The 14,577-nt window shown below is 44.5% G+C and overlaps 2 pseudogenes; one reads left to right on the forward strand and one right to left on the reverse strand.

Moving 5' to 3' along the window:
* Nucleotides 1-200: 200 nt before the first annotated feature.
* LOC147464602 (uncharacterized) lies at nucleotides 201-4,020 on the forward strand (annotated as a pseudogene).
* Nucleotides 4,021-8,778: 4,758 nt separating this feature from the next.
* On the reverse strand, nucleotides 8,779-9,766 carry LOC147464603 (uncharacterized; annotated as a pseudogene).
* Nucleotides 9,767-14,577: the final 4,811 nt, after the last annotated feature.

A 14,577-nucleotide genomic window follows, 5' to 3' on the forward strand; every position in this document is an offset into this window, starting at 1 on the left:
GCGATCAGCGAGACGATCTAAATTGTTCGCGTGGCGGGGCCGGGCTCGGGGTAGGAGGTAAACTCGGGCGGCGAATGGCGGGATGACGTGGCGTCGAGCGGTTGACGTGGCCTTAGGATGGGGGTGAAATGGCGACGGACGATCCACGTCGGCATTAATTATGACGGGGGGGGGAGGGGAAATCCGACGGGATCACCGCCATGATTTTGAAGTGGGGTGTGTCACCTCACCTCACCTTAGGCAGTGAGGGGAGCCTGCAGGTCGTCCCGCCATGTCGCCTGGGTTGCTTTCACTTTGCACCTTGTAGTACAGCTTGCAAGATGTGCGTTCAACATTGCCATCTCTGTTTTGGGGTTTGAGGGGGTGTTTCAGGGCATCGCGCAGGTCTGTCCAGGGGGTTTCAAGGGCATCGCGGGCAAGCGGGAGCTCTGTCCAGGATTGCGTAGAGATGGCAAGCAAGGCGAAGAAGGGAGGGAGGGGCGCCTACTCTACACCTCCGCCAAAGAAGCCTGCTGGAAGGGCTGGGGGGGAGCCAAAAAGCCGCCTGCGATGAGAGCCACGCGGTTGAGGGCGGGGCCAACGCCGCCTGAGGAGGTCAAAGAGGTGGGGGGGGGGAGCTCCTTCTTGCAGTGTCTCAGCCCGATGTTGTTCCGGAGCGTTCGCCGGTCAAGACAGCTGCTGTGACCGGGGAAAGGAAGAAGAAAGCGGGGAAAGGACCAAACAATGACGATGTTCCTCCATTGGCAGTTGTAGAACCGGAGCCATGCAAGCCTGCTGCTACTGTGACCAAGGAAGGGAAGAAGGGGGCTTTAAAGGCCCAACAGCCAGAACAAGTAAGATAGTTCCCAGGTTTATCTGTGAATGTTCGGGTTTATCTGTGGACGTTTGGGTTTACTTGTTCCAACGTATGCAGGGTTTGAAGATTGCAACGCGTCAGGGCCAAGATGCTCCTCTGTCGGTGGATGTACCTCGAGAGGCATGCCAAGGTGCTGTTTCGAAGAAAGCTCCAAAGGCCCCAAAGGAGATCCAACGCACAAAACAGGTAGGAATCTTCCTGTAGATGCCCGGGCTTATCTGTCATTGCCCAAAGATTTGTGTGGTTTAAGGGAGATTTGTGCCTGCTGTTAAGTGTTCACATGTGCAGGTTTTGAAGAGGGCAACGCCTTTGAAGATTGATGCTCCTCTGTCGGCGGATGTACCTCGCCTGCCGTGCCAAGGTGTTGCTTCAAAGAAGGCTCCAAAGGCCCCAAAGATTGCAACGCCTTTGAAGATTGCAATGCCACCGGGCCAAGATGCTCCTTTGTCGGCGGATGTACCTCGAGAGCAAGGCCAAGGCTCTAATTTGAAGAAGGCCTCAAAGGCCCCAAAGGTCCCAAAGGTCCCAAAGGAGGCCCAACCAACAAAACATGTAAGATTTGTGGAGGGTCAAGATGCTCCTCTGTCATCGGATGTACCTTAGGAGCCAGGCCAAGATGCTAGTTCGAAGAAGGCCTTGGCCCCAAAGGCCCCAAAGGCCCCAAAGAAGATCCAACCAACAAAACAGGTAGGAGAAATGCCTGGGTTTATCTGCCAGTGCCCGCGTATTGCTAGCTGTTAAGTGCTCCTAGGTGTTTAAGATGTGCAGGGTTTGAATCTGGTTAAAGGATCAGGCGCGTTGAAGGCTCAAAAAAGCGGCCAGTCAAAGGAGGTGAGCGGCACAGTGGGCACCCAACCAGGGTCTCCAAAGGCTCCTAAGGCTCCAAATGAGGACCAACAAACTAAACACGTAGAACTGTGCCCGGGTTTATCTGTCAGTGCCCGGGTGTTGTGCAATTGTTTTGAAAATTGTGTCAGCTATAAGGTGTTCATGGGTGGGAATGTGTGCAGGATATAATTGTGCCTGAAGGATCAAGTCCCTTGAAGGTTCAAAAGAGTGGTCAAGCAAAGAAGTTGAGTGGCACAACAGGCTCCGAGCCACCCAAGACACAGGTATGCAAAAAACGGCCCTAGGCAGACTATTGCAATGAAAGTGTGCCTTGCAAGTGTTTTTGGTCCTTGCACCCAGGTTTTTGTCTGAGTGCATTGTCATAGGTGAACAAGAGAAAGGCCAAGGCCGATGTGAAAGAGAAAGAAGGTATGGCGATCCTCGAGCAACAAAATCTGAAGAGGTTGAAGAGGATGAAAGAGGTGGAAGTCCGTGATCCCGTCGAGCGGAAACTTGTTGTTGATGAGGTAAGCCCCTCAAGTGTTGTGCAAGAAGCCGATGAATTGTTTTTTTTTAATCTTATGGTTTTCCTCTTCTTTGATAAAATGGTTAGGTCAAGGTGAAAGGGCACACGGGCAAGGGGCAGTTGGAGAAGGTGCCGGAGGTCAAGATTACTCTAAAGAGGGATGGTGTGAAGAATAAGGCTAAAAATCATGTGGAGAAGGGGCAAGAGGATGAAGGGCCGGCGGATAAGGCTCTTGCCCTTGTCGGCTCTTCAAAGCAGCCCAAGCTTCAAGTAAAGAGAGAAAAACAATCAGGGGCAAGTTGTACTACCTCCACAACTGTGGTAAGAACTCCCTAGGTTTATCTGTCACGGCATGGTGTGCATCTCTCTCTCTCTCTCTCTCTCTCTCTCTCTAGTATTCTTATTGCCCGGGTTTATCTGTCACGGCATGGTGTGAAACTCTCTCTCTCTCTCTCTCTCTCTCTCTCTCTCTCTCTCTCTCTCTAGTATTCTTATTGCCCGGGTTTATCTGTCACGGCATGGTGTGCAACTCTCTCTCTCTCTCTCTCTCTAGTATTCTTATTGCCTGGGTTTACCTGTCACAGCATGGTGTGCAACCCTCTCTGTCTAGTATTCTTATTGCCCGGGTTTATTTGTCACGGCATGGTGTGCAACTCTCTCTCTTTGTCTAGTATTTTTTATTGCCCGGGTTTATCTGTCACTGACTTGCTTTTCCTTTTGTATTATATTGGATGTAGACGCCTTATGTTGAGGTTATCAATGGGGGTAATTTGGTGAGGATTTGTCGGGCTGAACCACCATGTGCAAGTCGGAACACTCTCACGGAAAAGCGATCACGGATGATTCAACACTTAAAGAAAGTACATGGGCTGGATGTCTTCATCCCTCAAAGGCTCGGAGGGCAGCCTAGAGGGAGTGTCAACAACGACATGCCCAAGTCAAGTATATGAGATCAGGTACGGGCCCAACAACACTTTAAGGATGTGAGTCGAAAGTTTGCAGTAAATCGCAAGAGGATTGAGGAGAGAGCAAAGAATAGGGCAGCCCTCACTTGGGACGTTCTTCCGCGCAAGGCTCAAATGGCCATGAAGAAAGATACTTTTATCATGCAGTTTGTGGCCAACCACATGAAAATGATCAATCAAAAGGAAGAGGCAATGAAAAAGGATATCAAGAGTCATGTGGAGGAAGGCTACGAATCTAGGGTAAGTTCTATGGTCATTGAAGCCAACTTTACCATTTTAATCGGGTTTGTGTTTTTGTAAGTGCCCGGGTTTATGCTATGTCTGAGTTTAAATTAATATGTTTTATTGCAGCACCGGATCAAAGTGGGGACCTTGATTGTTCGTAGTGAGGAGATAAAAGCAGCGGGGGGAGTAGCGGAGGGAGTGATGACGATGGAGATGAGGATGACGAATCTAACCAGGATGGGAGTGGGGATGATGATCTCGATTATGGTAGCGATGGGGATGCCGATGATGACGATGGTGGGAGTGACATAAGTGGTGGCGGTGATGACATAAGTGGTGGGAGTGACATAAGTGGTGCCAATGATGACAATGGTGGGGGTGACACAAGTGGTGGCGGTGATGACATAAGTGGTGGAAGTGACATAAGTGGTGGCGGTGATGACGATGGTGGGGGTGACATAAGTGGTGGCGGTGATGATGGTGAGGATGATGGGACTGATGACGAGGATGACGGCGGTGGAAGTGGCAAAGGGGACAGTGAGGATGGCGCCCAAGATGTTAGTAATGACGAGGATGAGGCGCAAGAGATTTTATCTTCACCTGCAAGCATCCTTGCTTGAGATTGTTTTGAGTGACTATGTCGTTTGTATGATTTTTTTTAACATACTTATCAACTCTAACATGGAATGTGAACTTTTCATTCTCTCCTCGGCTTATGCTAGGTGGTTAAAACAATTCCGTGTTACAATTTTTTTGGGTTGACATGTTATCCACGTTTACATGTTCGCATGTTAAATTAAGTCTGGGTTTATGGATTGCCTTGGTTGATATGTGTACCGGGTTTACTTTATCGGTTATCAAATAAGTCTAGGTTTTACAAATTTCCTGGGTTGATATGTTGTCAGGGTTGACATGTTATTTGTATAGTGGTTTGCATTCATGGTTTATATGTTATTTGTATAGTGTGCTGCAAACTTAGAAAATGCTTTTTGTATGAACTTGCATCACATACTCATCAGCTTTAACATGCAATGTGTTGGCTTTCCCTTCTCTCTCTCTTGGCTTAAGCTATGAAGTTAATTTGCTTAATAGTTTGAATAGTGTGCCTTGGGTAGACATCCATGGTATATGTGAAAGCTTGTGAAGTGCGTAGATTTTGTGGTTGTATTTGCAAGCTGTCATTCAAGTTGTGTTGTTTGGTGTCATGGCAAATTCACCATATGGTTTGAAAGCCTCTCTCTCTCTCTCTCTCTATCTCTCTCTCTCTCTCTCTCTCTCTCTCTCACACACACACACACACACACACACGAAAACTCATCGAATGTTTTATGAGGCCTCATCGTGTTTTATGTTTTGGTGCGTTAGTCATGCATTTGGTTTTCCTTGGACAAGTTTCAAAAAAAACATTGACATTGCCATTGTGCCTAAGCTATTAGTAGTGGTAGTAGTATTAGTGCTCATAGTGAAAATCCACAATGATGATGGTAGAAAGAGGAAAGGAAGATGCTGCCAAGAGTATAAGACAATCATACTAGAAGGACAAATCTCTTCTCCACTTGCATCACGTACATTTCTACAACTAAACTATGTTGATAGTCTCTCTCTCTCTCTCTCTCTCTCTCTCTCTCTCTCTCTCTCTCTCTCTCTCTCTCTCTGTCTCTCTCTCTCTCTGTGTTTAGTCTAATATTAACATAAAAAATTATTATTGTATAACTTAGATCTAACTATATAGACACTGCAATCTCTATCAAAGTTGAGAAAAACTATACACCTAATAGTTGCACAAAAAATACAATCCTAAGAGGGCATCGAGAATGAACTGCCACATAAAGAGGTAGCCCATGGTGAATTAAAATAGGTATGGAATTAAGTGTATAAAGAAGAGGTATTGAAAATTATTTTAGGGAAGGTAATGAGTCAAAATTCTCCATCACAAGACAAGAAGTAGTGCCGATAGGTTGAGCAAAACCCAAAACAGGTATAAGGTTGATTGAAAGAAGACAAACAAAAAGCCTATCAAGTTGTACAAAGTAATAATAGTCCACTCCTTTACCACCATAATAATAAGTTTCAAACTTGCCTTATTGAGGTGAAAAGAGATGGTAGGTGATTGAGAGGTCCAAGAATAGTACAAATAACCAAACATGGGATACAGATAAACCCGGGCAAAACAGCAAGACAAGAGGCAGATGTTTACTGTTGAGTTTCAGGTGAAAAGATATGGTAGGTGATTTGAGAGGTCCAAAAATAGTTCAAATAACCAAACATGGGATACAGATAAACCCGGTCAAAACAGCAAGACAAGAGGAAGATGTTCACTGCTCAGCTTTAGGTGAAAAGATATGGTAGGTGATTGAGAGGTCCAAAAATAGTACAAATAACCAAACATGGTATACAGATAAACCCGGGCAAAACAACAAGACAAGAGGAACATGTTTACTGCTCAATTTTACAAAAGTACAATTTGATGAGCTTATGCCAATACTCCATGCATGGTTTCCCCATCATTCAACTTCAGATCAAACAAACACTCATCGTCATTGTTTGATCCACATACCACGAACGTAACAAGGCATTCATAATCATTAGACCCATGAAACAACAAGGCTTGTCGGCCTATCAATGCTCCTAGCTTTTCTTGAGCTCTTAGCCGTGGAGTCATAGGCAACAATGCATTGCAAGTGTGGCATGTATCGACCCCCTCCTCCACCAAGAAAGTCTTTGTGCAACAATGATGACAGTAAACCTGCCTTTGTGAATCAAACGGAACTCGCTTACGGCCCCTTTGATGCTTATGTCGCAAGGCACCCGTTTGTCTAGCACGCCATGTGGGCACCGTGATTTGCATTACTGCCCCTTTGATGCTTATGTCGCAAGGCACCCGTTTGTCTAGCACGCCATGTGGGCACCGTGATTTGCATATTTACTCCTTCTGGCCTAGGTTGGCCATGCCCAAGTCGAGTGGCGGTTACATGTGCCTGTACTTGTGTTACACTTCCCTTCTTTGGCAAATCAATCTCCATGGGTGCTCTTTTAGCAAAGAGTCCAACATATGCTGCTCGCACTTGCCCCACCAATGACAAGATCTTTGAGTCACTATATGATGGAATCCCCTCTTTAATGTGGTGCAAGAGTGATTTTACCTCGTCAATGCATTGGGTCAAAACTTGTGTTGGAGGAGGCCCTTGCCCATGTGCATCTCATGTGAGCTCTACATTGATGGTAGTATCCTCAAACTGTTCAGGATCGTGCTCCATGACTAGCTCTCGGGCTGTGTCAATGATGGGTAGAATATGGCATTAGAGAAAAGAAGTCCCTTAAGATGAGTCGCATTCCATACAGATGCTTGCAGTTGCTAAACCAATCTGGGCAGTCACAATATGCCGACTCTATACTAACTTGATACCATGTCCCTGTGGATGACATGCTCAAGACCTTAAATAAGAGTGCACCTTCATTGATAACTTGAATCGTCGATGGGTCATTTGCATATCTCCTTAAGATTTCTTCACCTCATGCAAGTCTTGTGGTTTGCAGCCGATCATTTCCATAAATGTTGTGCTTTCCAGAGTCAACTACACAAAATATACAGTGATCAGCCTCATAAGAAATCCATACACAGATAAACCCAGGCAACCATATAAACCTATACCATACTATAAACCCAGGCACAAATGCAAGTCTTCATGCAAACGAATTATCCTACTAGGCAGTCATAGAAAAACCCATTGCCTTTGCTTTGATTAATATGAAAAGAAAATATTATACCAATCTCTTGCTTCTGATGAAAGAACTCAATAGCAATGCCACTCATTCGTGTCCCAGTGTTGGAGTCACCCACCAGGGCATGCAATAGATCCAAGGCCGATTGATTGATCCTTGCATGTAGAAGCGTGTATTTCACATAATGCCATAGTCTCTCCGCCAAATTGGTAGTGTCCACATGCCCATGGAAATAAACGACCGTATTTTGTCCACATTCGTCACCAGATGCATGTCTTTGCGGCCCAACCATTGCAGATTTACCTTACAATATTAGGGTGGCCTTCACCTTCTATCAACAATTGGGCATACCGAGCCTCGAAGTTGTCCTTTGTACCACATTGCATTAGATTTTCCATTGATGCATATAGCGTTTCACTCATCTCCTTAGGAGCCTGCAAAAAGAAGTGGGCAGGCATATCAAGAAACATATACGAGATAATCTATAGTTCACCCATATCATCCCAGGCCCACACAGATAAGCTCTCACACACAGAAAAACCAAGGCACTGACAGATAAACCAAGGCACCAACAAATAAATCTAGGCATTGAGAGATAAACCCAGGCACCAACAAATAAATCCAAGCATTGACAGATAAACCCAGGCACTGACAGATAAACCCAGGCACTGACAGATAAACCTAGGCACTAACAAATAAACCCAAGCACTAAGAGATAAACCTCTGACATGCAGATAAACCCACGTACACATATACAAAACCATATTACAAACCTGTGGAAGCAAGTGCTCCACCATGCTTTCTTGGTATGGAACCAACATAGCAAGACAATACATGCAACTTGTTGAGTTGTCCCATCTTTTTCCACCTCCCAACAAGATTGATCAGCATGAACAACTTTATTGATGGCCAATAATGAAGTGATACACTTGTCAATCACCAATGCTCGAGGGCTAACGTTGTTCATTCTATGGAGACACAAGCCTCAGTGTCACTTGCAAAGCAATGCTTTATTGAGATGTTCCTACATCATGTGTGCACAACATAAACCACAAGGGTAAACCAATTCCATTTTGATTTGGCAATACGAATGCATAGAGTGGCATCCCAAAAAAATTTGTTTTGAATGTGGAGTCTATTGCCCAAGCATTGTTTGTTGAAAAACGCAAGCACATGCGGAGCATCCAATCATCCTGAATAATGAGTATGAATGGCCTTTCCATCTCATCGAAGGCATCCGGGTTGTAGGGTTGACAATAGAGAAATTTGTTTTGCTCTTTTAATTTTAGATCCTTCTGGTACATTGAAGACCAATCATCGCTTCCTAGCATCCCTAAACAAAAGAAGTCAATTAAACTCAAGTCTTAAATGAATTCGACAGATAAACCCATGCAAAATAATAAATAAACCCATGCACCACTCCAAAATAAACCCAGGCACCATGACAGATAATTCCATACAAACCTATGATTATCCTAGCAAGGAGACATTCAGGGCTTTATTTACCTTCAGATCGGAGCTGATATGCCATCATTTGAATTTCCTTTGGTATCATGAAGAATCTATGTGACACTTGCTCTATCGGCAATGCCATATTGAAGTGAAATAGCTCCTTGGAGACACTCATCTTTGCGACATGGCGACATGTTCCAACGTCAAATAAATCTTCCATGCATCGTTTCCTCACAGTAGGATGCAGGCAAGTGATAAAGATCCTCACGTGATCCCGGCACATGACCTTTGTGCCCAACATGAACCCTTATCCTTACACTTTCCTTTATATCATAGACACGTTGAATGACGATAGTAAACGGGCATCCACACTTCTTTGATGTGCGCAGTCTTCGATGATCGTGGCCCTTTCTTCGTGCCTCCCCATTGCGATGACACACAAGTTGAATGAAGCCCCTCGACGACCATGATTGCCGCTTTACCAATCTAGCCTTGTGCTTGATGGCAATAGCGTTGATCACATTTTGAATATCATCCATCGGCGTTGTATGTTCCTCAACACCACCTTCATCCTTGCCAGGACTCTTTTGTCTATCTTGTAAACCTGGGCAATTTTCTGTGGAAGTGGTGTCATGGCTCTCCAATTCCCCCAACCCGGGAAACGATGCACAAACACACAAGTCCAAAAACTCCTTCACATAAGCAAGTGGGATTCCATGCTGTCTAATACTTGTGCACCATGTACATGCAATGGATGCCATCGTTGCCCGCAAGCATAAATGGTCGTTTGAGTGGCATGCGGAAACAATGCTTTCCCAATCTTCTATACATGCAATCAACTTTCCATTCCCAATAACAAGACGGGAAGATCCACCTTGGTCAACTATTACGTGGAGTGAATCCCTCATTCTTGCTCATTTTTTCAAGTCTAGCACACCTCGCTTGTCATGGGCTTTGAGAGCACTTATGGTAATCGTTTGGCCACTTTCGATAGAATCTATCATAGCCCGTATGTTTGTCTATCAAAAGCAAAGTATCATCCGAAGCGCCAACCACCCCCCCCTCTGACTCGTTCCAAGCACCATCAAGCTCCCCAAAGCTCTCATTGCCTTGTAGCTGCAAAAGCAACCCATTCATATCCCACCCCCAAGGCCCCCCAACCGCTGCCCCTCCACTGGCGGAGGCGTGCATCTTTGTCAACACAAAACACCCGCCTGCGCCCCCTGTTCAGAAGCCCGGGTTTATCCTCACCCCTACACCTTCTTTGTTGCACGACCTTCCCCAATTCAAATATGAAACTTGCTCGCCACCCTGCCACCCCACCTTGCATGAAGCAATCCCTTTCGGCGCCCTAACTGACAATCATTGTCCGCGCACGAAAAGCCGCCCCGGCCACCCACCTGCCCCTTTATCCACGTGGCACCTCGTTGCTTGAGGCCATGTCACCCGCCCGGTGCCACGTCATCCCACCATTCGTCGCCCGGGTTTACCTCCTACCACGAGCCCGGCCCCGCCACGCGGACAATCCAAATCGTCTCGCCGATTGCACCCCAATTCCGTGCCATCGATCCCATGACCGAGCTTCTTAAATGTGCATGTGTATACAGTCCTGAGGTTCACCCCCACCTCAAATGACAAATATGTATCTGCGTGTGAGCCTAAGGAGGATCAAATCGTTGCATGATGAATTACCTCCTTGCATGTGGGGGGTACTTACCACAAGCCCCATTGTTGAAGCATATCATAATACACCATTCATTTATAGTATTTCAACAAGTGCATCACCATCGAAATCATTTCTTAAAACCTTGCTTGGCGAAAGCGATCAAGCAATTAAACCTTAGGCTCCTTAGTGCTAATAGTTCATAACATCTAAAGGCTTCAAGTACCTATAACATCTATCTATACTAAGGATAATGGGGGAGGGAATTCCGGCTCCCCCCCTGCCACGTGGCCTCACCTCCTGCATCCGGCTAGTCCCTACCAATGCCCCTCCCTATTGTTCCAAAAGACAGCGGCATCGTATGTGTGTGTGTGTGCCTCTGAGGACACCGTCGCATGAATTGGAGGGTAGACATTGACCAGGTAGAACCGGCCCCGGGCCCAAGCCCCATGAGAGAGAGAGAGAGAGAGAGAGAGAGAGAGAGAGAGAACGCCATTTGGGGCATCGTGCTAAACACACACACACACACACACACACACACACACACACACACACACAGAGAGAGAGAGAGAGAGAGAGAGCCATCTCTGGCTGCTGTTGCTGGAGTCTGGCATCTCGCGCTAGAGAGAGAGAGAGAGAGAGAGAGAGAGAGAGAGAGAAATTATGGGAAACTTACCAAAATAACACTCTAATTTGTGAAAATTTCAAAATACCCTTCCAATTTCAAAAATTGCCCCCAATATTTTGTCATTAATTCCCAAAGTACCCCGAAGTTTTTGAAATTGGCATGATATTAAGCTGAGACACATTTTTGGCCCGTACAGGAGGAGACAGAGAGAGAGAGAGAGAGAGAGAGAGAGAGAGAGAGAGAGAGAGAGAGAGAGAGGGTACTAATGAGACAAGTGTGCAAGTTTTCGGTGTGTGCCCCATGTAGCTCGACGATCACACAGGCATACAACGGGCGGGAGAGAGAGAGAGAGAGAGAGAGAGAGAGAGAGAGAGAGAGAGAGAGAGAGAGAGAGAGTTCTCGTGAGTGAATTCCCAAGGATGCACGGCATAGGGCAAGGGGAAAAGGAGAAATTCCACCCCAAAATAGAGAAAAATTGTAACTAGTCAAGACAATCGCGCGGCCTCATGCTCGCACAGTGTTTGGGAAAAATGTGTCTCAGCTTAATATCGTGCCGTTTTCAATTTCCGAAATGCCAGTTGAGCGCAAGGGGAAAAGGAGAAAGTATGCCCCAAAATAGAGAAAAATAGTGTAAAGACCTAAAAAAGTAACCTAATTTTCTAAATTTTACTCTTGGCAAATTCAAGGAAAGGCATTTTGTATGTTTGGAAAAAAATGCATGTTGGGGGCAACGGGAAAAGGAGAAATTCTACCCCAAAATAGAGAAAAATAACCTAATTTTTAAAATTTCCTCTTCACAAATTTAAGAAAGGGAATTTTGTATCAGTTTTTGGGAAAAATCTATCTCAGCTTAATATCGTGTTGTTTTCAATTCCTAAAATACATGTTGAGGGCAAGGGAAAACGGAGAAATTCCACCCCAAAATAGCAAAAAATAACTTGTTTTTTAAAATTTCCTCTTCGCAAATTCAAGAAAGGGAATTTTGTATGTTTGGGAAGATGGTTTCTCTCGAACACTAGGCGCAGGCAAGGGGAAAAGGAGAAATTCCACCCCAAAATAGAGAAAAATAGTGTAAAAATTTGAGAAAATTAATAACCTGTTTTTCAAAATTTCCTGTTCGCAAATTCAAGAAAGGGAATTTTGTATGTTTGGGAAGATGGTTTCTCTCGAACACTAGGCCCGGGCAAGTGGAAAAGGAGAAATTCCACCCCAAAATAGAGAAAAATAGTGTAAAAATTTGAGAAAATTCATAACCTGTTTTTCAAAATTTCCTGTTCGCAAATTCAAGAAAGGGAATTTTGTATGTTTGGGAAAATAGTTTGGTTTTTCTCGAATACTAGGCCTAGGCAAGGGGGAAAGGAGAAATTCCACCCCAAAATAGAGAAAAATAGTATAAAATTTTGAGAAAATAACCTGATTTTTTAAATTTCCTCTTCGCAAATTCAAGAAAGAAAGTTTTGTATGTTTGGGATTTTTTATTTTTGAACATTGGGCCCGGGCTGCTGGGGTCAAATTCAAGAAAGGGAATTTTGTATCGCTGTTTGGGAAAAATGTGTCTCAGCTTAATATCATGTTGTTTTCGATTCCAAAAATGTATGTTGAGGGCAAGGGGAAAAGGAGAATTTCCACCCCAAAATAGAGAAAAATAACATAATTTTGAAAATTTTCTCTTTGTGCAAATTCAAGAGAGGGAATTTTATATGTTTGGAAAAATATTTTTTCTCGAACACTAGGCCCGGGCAAGGGGAAAAGGAGAAATTCCACCCCAAAACAGAGAAAAATAGTGTAAAAAATTGAGAAAATAACCTGATTTTTAAAGATTTCCTCTTCGCAAATTCAAGAAAGGGAGTTTTGTATGTTTGGGAAAATAGTTTTTTACTGTTACCATATACATGTGGTAGTGATGTGTATGAACACACTAGGACCGCCGGGGCATTTTTTTCCCTCGTTAGGAGGTATTTTCCCCCGAGCATTGTGTATACGCCCATCACTCTAGGGCTATCTATCTTTTCATTGCACACTAAGAAACACTCTCTATTGTGTGCCTTGAGGTTCCTTCGTCTTCTCCAATCTGTGTGTGTTTCTCTGCAACCCTAATTCCAACAATTGGTATCAGAGCAGGTTACGTCCTCCAGGGCTTAGTCGCCAGCTGCTCCAGCACACGCCTGCTTACTTTCTCCGATTACAGTGAGGTTTGGCGAGCGTTCGCACATCGACAAATATTTTGGGTATACTCATAGAGCTCAGTCTGCTCAGATTTTTGATTCGGGCTCATTTCAGCCTTCGTTTCCACTACAGGCAGTACTGCATAGGCTATTTCGTTATTTTGTGCAGAATTTTTGTATGTGTCATTTTATGCATACAAGTGCCTTATAGTCTTCTACGGTTTGTGCTATATAGCACGTGTTGTTCCCACTCCGTTTCTCCTATTTTTGGGTAGTTTTCACATCAGGTGCAACATTTACCATGGCTGACAACAACAACACAGATGTGTTCAAGATGTTTGCTGCTAAGGACAGGTTGGATGGGGACAATTACTCTATGTGGGCTTATATGATGCAACATGTTCTTGTGTCAAAGGGCGTCTGGAATATTGTGCATGGCATTGATGTACGTCCTGGTTCTGAGGATGTAGGCGATGTTGAGGATGTTGCAAGTCTTGATGCAAGGATTACTACTCTTAGAGTTGTTTTGCCTATGGCAGAACAAGCTCGTTGGGATGTTAAGGATGCGTAGGCTCATGCATTGATTGAATTGTCTGTGAAGTGCACCATTGTTCCTCACATCCGTTCAACAAAATCTGCAAAACAGGCTTGGGATATTTTGGCTAGTCTTTATGCGAGTCGCAATGAGGCTAAAATTGCTTTGCTACGTAAAGAGTTGGAGTCAAAGATTATGCATGAGGAAGATGATATGGAGACTGTCCTTGCTGGTGTCAAGGATATCAATGAGCAACTTATTTCTGCAGGTGAAGTGATTTCAGACAGTTCCCTTGTGCAGAGTGTTCTTGATGTCTTACCAGATTCTTACCAGACTTTTGCTAGTACTTGGAGACTTATGACCCAAGGAAATCCTAAAGTTGTCAAGTTTGATGTATTATGCACATTGCTGTTGCAAGAGTCACTTTCCAGAAAAAACATGACTAGGCAGCGTGCAGTTGAACAGGCTTTTATTACTTCTCAAAGAAAGGGTGGTAGCAGCAATGCAGTCACTTCTCATGGTTCTGCTGTGAGTGGAAAAAATTCTGTTCCTAATGCTTCTGCTATTAGCAATTCGTCTGGAATTTCTGGTGATAAAGGCGTTTCCATTATTGTAAAGCTAATGATCACTTGATCAAGTCATGTCCTAAGTTGAAGGCCAAAGAGGCTAAGAAGAAAGAGGGTGGTTCCACTGCAAATGCTGGTTCCACTACAAATGCAACCATTGTTGAGTCTTCTGTAAAAGGAGACTGTGTTGCTGATGTTGATGCAGAATGGGCTTTTAGCGCAGAGTGCACTTACAATCCTGCTCTCCATGATGCATGCTTGTCAGTTGCTGCAGATTCACATGTATGGTATTTCAACTGTGGTTCTACAAAGCACATTACCTCACATCGTGAATTGTTCACCTCTCTCGAGTCTGTCCCTCATGCGAATTTAGTCACTTGTGCCAACAATGCCTCCTATCCGGTTCAGGGAGTTGGAAAGATCGTGCTTACTGCTGCAAATGGCA

This window comes from Adiantum capillus-veneris, chromosome 1 (assembly GCF_014529385.1).
Source record: "Adiantum capillus-veneris isolate H3 chromosome 1, ASM1452938v2, whole genome shotgun sequence".
Classification (NCBI taxonomy): Eukaryota; Viridiplantae; Streptophyta; class Polypodiopsida; order Polypodiales; family Pteridaceae; genus Adiantum; species Adiantum capillus-veneris.